Below are 6,848 nucleotides of genomic sequence, written 5' to 3' on the forward strand. Positions count from 1 at the left end.
TATGGGAAGCTTTCCCTTGCCTGACCCTTTTGGAAGGAGTCACCGGCTGGCGCGGGGAACGATGTGGCCTCCGTTATCGAATGGATGGATCAAGACGCCATTTGCCAAGGTAGGGGAATTAGCTCAAGTGGTAGAGCGCTCGCTTCGCATGCAAGAGGCAGCGGGATCAATGCCTGCATTCTCCAGCGGCAAGGCAGCCGCAGGACCTTCTCTTGCCCTTCTTTTAGAAGCCATGGACAGTCAGCCGGCTCAGCTCCTCCCGTGGCCTCCATCCCTCTCCCCGCTTGGCCTCCCAAAAAGCCAGCCCTTGCGGAGCACAAAGCTCTTCCTCCCCGGCCCTTCTCCCCCTTGCGCTGACTGGGCGGCTGGAGACAGCTGGGGGAAGTTAGCTCAAATGGAAGAGCATGGGAGAAGTAGTCAGACCCATACACACATTCTCCAGCCTGCTCTGCTCTGCTGTGCTCTGCTGGGCTGGGCTCTAGTGGGGGACCTGCACCTTTCTTTCTGAGCTCTCACTGGAGCACAATCCCTTTCCTCCTCCCTCCCTGCTATTCTACGCCAAGCTCATTGGCCGGGAGGGAGAGCGACTCAAATACAGAATTACTCACATCCCAGGGGTCCATGAAGGGAATGAGGAGATGGGCGGGGTGGCACGCGATACCAGCTCAGCTGAGACCGTGAGACCTCGCAGCCTCCTGATCTCAGGCAGCATGGCAGCCGTGGAGCAGAGCACGCAGACAGCTTGGAGACAGCCAAAGCAGGGAAGGGCTGCATTGGTCTGGAAGAGGGAGTCAGTGGCTGTCTATCCTGGCGGAGGCAGGGTCGTTTTGCTGTATGCTGGGCCAGGGGCCAGGGAGCCTGCTAGAGTTGCTGAGCTGGGCCTGCTCCTGGCTTTGCTTGGGTTAGAGGAAAGTGGTGAAGATAGGAACGGCCCTCCTGGGTGAGACCGATGGTCCATCTAGGCCACTATCCCGTCTTCTGACAGTAACCGATGCCAGGCGCTTCAGAGGCAATGGCCAGAGCAGGCAATCGTCAAGTGATCTATCCCTGTGTTGTCTTCTGAAGTTTGGTGCTTGTTTCAGGGGCTAACTCTCAGCCCAGACACACTCCAGGGAGGGAGCGTTGGTGTTTGTGCCGAGGAGCGTGGCTGGGACTCGGACCCCCTTCCCCAGCTCTGGGTAGCGCCCCCACCCCCTACCCCCATTTCAGGCTGTGTTCTGCTTAAGGCCACAGAGCCCTTGCCTTTTTTTGCCCGGTGCCTGAGAGTCAGGCCAGCTGCGGGGAATTAGCTCAAGCGGCAGAGCGCTCGCTTTGCATGCGAGAGGTAGTGGGGAACGCTGCCCGCATTCTCCGAGCCTGTCGACTAAGGGCTCCTGATGAGCGTGGTGGACGGGAGAGCCGGCCATCTGACTTTTGGCCTTGCTGCCCGTAGCGGTCAGGCTGAAAAATCAAAAGCCATCCTCCCCAGGCCCACAGCCACCCAGGGGCTCCTCTGCACCAGGGCCGGCTTTAGGAAGTGCGGGGCTTGTACTCACCGGGTGGTGCTCCGAGTCTTCGGCGGCAGGTCCTTCACTCACTCCAGGTCTTTGGCGGCACTGAAGGACCCGCCGCTGAAGTGCCGCCGAAGACCCAGAGCGCCGCCAGGTGAGTAAAAATTAAAAAGGCGCCTCTAGCCAGGGAAGGGATTCTCACTGGACGTGGGGCCCTCTTAGGCGCGGGGCCCGATTCGGAGGAATTGGTGAAATAGGCCTAAAGCCGGCCCTGCTCTGCACCATCTTGCCTGAGCAGGTGGAAGTGGAGCCTGGAACTGAGCTGAGGCGCTGAGGGTTATGTGCTCTGCGTGCTTCACACGGAGGTAAAAACATGGGGCACAGATCTTTGAGCACAACCCTTGTCCTGAGGAATGGAGGGGGCTGCACAAAGAGAGACCGGCTCTCCCTGGCGGGGCTGCAGCGGCTCTTCACAGGGTCAGTCCCACTGGCAATTTGTACCAGAGTTTTGTAAGTCTCCTTTTCTGGCCTGGTTCCCCTCTCTTTAGGGAGACTGGCAGCCCCAAACTTCGCAGAAACCATCATAGCGAGGCCAACCTGAGCACAGACACCTGCTCAGCACCCCGGGGTGCAGCCCTGGACTCCGGCAATCAGCTACGCTCAGCTGCCCACCCAACAAGCGTTACACGCAGGAGGCTTCGTGCCCCGCGTGTTCAGGTCAATCCCAGCGCCAGCTTTAAACTCCGCTGCTCAGTTCTAAGCGTTGGCCACACGGGGGCAGCCTGGAGCTCAGCCAACGCCTCCCGTTGCTGGTTGCGTTTCCTGCTCCTCGTGGCAGGTTCACACCCCGCAGGCAGATCTCTGAATCGGAGCCAAACCGTTCCCCAAATCCAGTGCTTTAGCAGCAGCTTTGCTAGGAAAGCGCTGACGTCCCCAAGTAAAGTAAGAGCCAGAGCGCGGTGTCCAGGATCTTCTCTTGGGCCCCTCACCGTGGTGTCTGTCAGGCGCAAGGAGAAACCAGGGAAATGTTTTCATGGCGTTTAAGGGCAGAAGGGGTCATTAGCTCAGCTAGTCTGAACCCCGAATAACACAGAATTACACCATGACACGTATTGATCCCACAGACCTTAGACAGATCAAAGCGTTTCTGCCCTCAGGACGGAGGCTAAACTGGGTACCAGAGGCAGCGAACAAGGGGCCCCCAAGGCAATGGCAGGGAGCTGACATGGTGAAATATGCCCAGATGATCCCAGCAGGCGACCCACCCCCATGCTGCAGAGCTGGGAGTCCCTGTTCCTCCTGCCCTTAAGAATCTCTGGTGGTAAGTGGGTCTCCCCAGTTCCCCAGATAAGAATCCTCCATGTGGTTTCCCTGGCTTCACCTCCAGATAAGAACATTGTGTGGAGGGGGTGAGAGGAAGGTTGTCTGGCAGATCTGTAAAGGGGGACTTTGTCTCCCTGTCTGGCCCAGGCTCCTGGGAGGAAGTGATCTCAGTGTGTCTGGCTGTCTCCATTCCTCCCACCCACAAGAATCCCTGGTATGTGGGTGCACCCTAGACCATTAAGGATCTCTGGTGGGTAGGTGTCTCTCTCCCCCTAGTCAGGATCTCTGGGGCGTGCCTTTACAAAAAGAGACTTTGACTCACCCAGGCTGGGCTGCCATCATGGAACAGACCAGGTCCTTCTGTGGAGGGTTTGTGTTCCTCCAAGGACGTGATCTCAGTGTGTGTGGGTGTCCCTGTCCCTTCAACCCGTAACAATCCCTGGTGCGTGGGTGCGCTGGGCCCCATTACAATCCCCTGTCTTACCCATGAGGGATCCGGTGGATGTGGGTGTTCTCCACGCTACTGGGGGTGTCTGGTGCCCCTGTCCCTCCTGGTTAATAGTGGAGTGTGTGGGTGTCCCCCCGACCGTTAAGGATCCGTGTTGTGCGGATGCCCCCGTTCTTCTCATTAAGAATGGTGCAACGGAGCATATGGGTGTGTCCCCCACCCCATGAACTAGCTCCCGTGTGTGGTTCCCCTGCCCCCATCCAGGCTCTGTGGTGTGTGGGTGTCTCTGTTCCTCTTTTCAAGAACTGTGTGGCAGGGGGGCGTCCCTCCCCCCAAGTCAGAATCCCCATCGTGTGGGTGCTCCCATCCAAGCTCCCATCCAAGCTCTATGGGGGGGAGGGGGGGATGTGTCTAAAAAGAGACCGTGTCTCACTGTCTTGCCCAGGCTACGCTGCAGGGACTATTCACAGGTGTGATCCCACTACTGATCAGCATAGGAGTTTTGACCTGCTCCGTTTCTGACCTGGGCCAATTCACCCTTCCTTAAGCAACCTGGGGATCCCAAGCTTCCCTGGGATCACCATATTGATGCCGAGCTTAGTGCTGACACCCGATCGGCACAGCCCCCTGCAGCCCAGAACTCCTGAGCTCAAGCGATCCGCCGGCCTCAGCCTCCCCAGGCGCTGGGAATCACAGGCACCAGCCACAGGGCCCAGCTTGTTTTGTGGCTTGGCAGCTCGAGTTTTAAACTCCGCTTGTGAGCTCTGTGCCTTGGCCAGACGGGGACAGCCTGGAACTGGGAAATGCTCCTGCTTCCCCCGCCCCCGTCTCATGTCGAGCTGCAGGCGCCGCTGTCCTCCTAGGTAAGATCTGGATGTTTCGGTGCCCCCCATCCCCCGTCCAGGAGCCCAGGTGTCCGGGTACCTCTGCCCCCCATACAGAATCCTGGGTGTGGGGGTGTCCATCCCTCTGCAGAGGATCCCGGAGTGTGGATGCCCTTGTCGCCCCCTACAACATCCTGGGTGTGTGGGTGCCACTCTCCCCCCCCCCGAGAATATCTCTGGTGGTTGGGTGGGTGCCCCTGTTCGCCCTTACAGCATCCCTGGTGCACGGGGGCCTCCCTCCGTCCCAACTCAGGGTCCCCAGGGTGTGAGTGCTCCCATCCCCCGATACAGGCTGGGGGGGGGGGTATAACTGGCTCTCGCTGTCATGCCCAGGCGGTGCTAGAGCAGCTGTTCACAGGGGCAGCAACCCCACTGTCACCCTGCAGCTTTAACCTGCTCCAGGGGTGACCTACTTCACCCCCCCCTTTGGGAGCCCGGGGACCCCGAACTGCCCAGAATCACCTGATTGATGCCGAGCTTAGCACAGACACTGGCTCAGCCTGGCAGGGAGCTGCCCTGAGCCCTGACAATCAGCTTCCCTCCGCCTCCTGCTGCACAGCGAGGATCCCACGCGAGAGGCTTCGTGCCCAGTTTGTTCAGGAGCGTCCCAGGCTCCAGCTGTAAACTCTGCTGGTCAGTTCTAGTCTTTGGCCACACGGGGGCAGCACTAACGGTCCCATCTAAATGCTGTTTGCGTTCGGCCCTTCGGATCGCAGATTGTAACCTGCGGGCAGATCTCTGAGTGCAGCCAAATCCCTCCCCAAACTGAACATTGAAGCAGCAGCTCCCGTTGGAAAGATCAGGATTTTAGCCTTTAAAAACAAGGAAAATGTCTCCAGCGTGAGACTGAAGAAGCTCAATTGATTTCATTGACTGGAGGCTAAGAGGCGATTTAATCACTGGTTTAAATACGTTTTACAAATTCCCAGAGAGGGGGAATATCTGATTTAAAGGGTTCTTTAATTCACCAGACAAAGGTTGAACAAGACCCCATTGGCTTGCTGTCAATGTCAGAAAATCCCACCTGGAAATGACCATTTTTTAACCGTGAGGCTAATTATCTAGTGGAATAAGCTCCGCAAGGGAGGTAGTAAATTCCCCATCACTTGCAGTTTGTAAATCAAGACTGCAGCTCTTGCTGCAAGACACCTGGTGTGTGGGTGTCCCTGTTCTGCGTTTCAGGTCCCTGGTACATGGTGCCTCCCTCCCACCAGTTCAGGATCCCCACAATGGGAGCTCCCATCCCCCCAGCCAGGCTCTGCGGGGGAGGGGGGTGTATAAAAAGAGACCGTGTCTCACTCTCTTGCCCAGGCTATGCTGCAGGGGCTGTTCACAGGCGCGACCCCACTACTGATCAGCAGGGGAGTTTTGACCTGCTCCATTTCCGACCGGGGCCGGTTCACCCCTCCTTAGGCAACCTGGGGACCCCAAGCTTCCCCGGGATCACCATATTGATGCCGAACTTAGTGCGGACACCCGATCGGCACAGCCCCCTCCCCTGGCAGCCAGAACTCTCCGCAGAACTGCCATGGTTGCTCTCCTGGGTGTCTGGTCAAGGACGGCTACCGGCTTCTCCTGAGAATGCAGCTGAGAAATGACTCACCCTTCTCTAGATTCTCGCCTGTGGGCTCTGAGAAGCAGGATGGGGCCTGTATGATAAAGTCCATGCAACATTCCCCTCTCATCCCAGCCCTGCTATGTCGCCAGTAGCTGCTGTCCCTGGGTAGCAGCCAAGGATGTTTCCCACCATTCAGGAGACCCCAGCCTGGGACTAAAGTCAGCCCAGCCCAGACTCCACACCCTAAAGTGAATAAGGAAAAGTTATTTACTTGTTCCCATAATATAAGAACTAGGGGTCACCAAATGAAAGTAATAGGCAGCAGATTTAAAACAAATAAAAGGAGGTTCTTCACACAGCGCACCGTCAACATGTCGAACTCCTTGCCTGAGGAGGCTGTGAAGGCTAGGACTATAACAGCGTTTAAAAGAGAATTAGATACATTAATGGAGATTAAGTCCATCAATGTCTATTAGCCAGGATGGGTAAGGAATGGTGTCCCTAGCCTCTGTTTGTCAGAGGATGGAGATGGATGGCAGGGGAGAGATCACTTGATCATTACCTGTTAGAGTCACTCCCTCTGGGGCACCTGGCATTGGCCACTGTTGGCAGACAGGATACTGGGCTGGATGGACCTTTGGTCTGACCCAGTATGGCCATTCTTATGTTCTTATGAAGGGAGGGAGCAAACACTGCAACAGAGTTTCTGTAGTGTAGTGGTTATCATGTTTGCCTCACATGCAAAAGGTCTTTGGTTTGAAACCAGGCAGAAACACATGGGTTTACTTCTTCTGTCTATCCAGGAAAGCATTCCTACTGCTGCCACTGGTCTGTCCTTGCGATAACCCCAACCCCTGCATGGCAGAGGGTGGTGAAATGAGCTGAGAAAAAGCCTTGGCATCAACAGGGGAAGGCTAGAGGATCTGGGCCAGGCACCTTTTGAAGCCTTGTGGTTTGGTCTCCTCTGCCCTTGGAGGTTGGCCTATGGCGGCCGGCTCCTCCTGCTGGCCTCCTCTGTGTGACTTGCCAAAGGAGGAAGTGAGGCAGGAATGGGGCAAAGGAGGAAAGTCGAGCTGAGGAAGGCAGGGCAGAAGCTAAGCGCCTCAGTGCGGCTAAGTGGGGTTAGCAGAGCACCACCAGTCGTT

At 56.9% G+C, this 6,848-nt stretch overlaps 1 non-coding gene across 1 annotated transcript; it reads left to right on the forward strand.

Moving 5' to 3' along the window:
* Window positions 1-6,405: 6,405 nt before the first annotated feature.
* TRNAV-CAC lies at window positions 6,406-6,478 on the forward strand. The gene has a single exon. It is a non-coding gene; the product is annotated as a tRNA-Val (tRNA).
* Window positions 6,479-6,848: the final 370 nt, after the last annotated feature.

Source organism: Mauremys mutica, unplaced genomic scaffold (assembly GCF_020497125.1).
Source record: "Mauremys mutica isolate MM-2020 ecotype Southern unplaced genomic scaffold, ASM2049712v1 Super-Scaffold_100095, whole genome shotgun sequence".
In the NCBI taxonomy this organism is placed as follows: Eukaryota; Metazoa; Chordata; order Testudines; family Geoemydidae; genus Mauremys; species Mauremys mutica.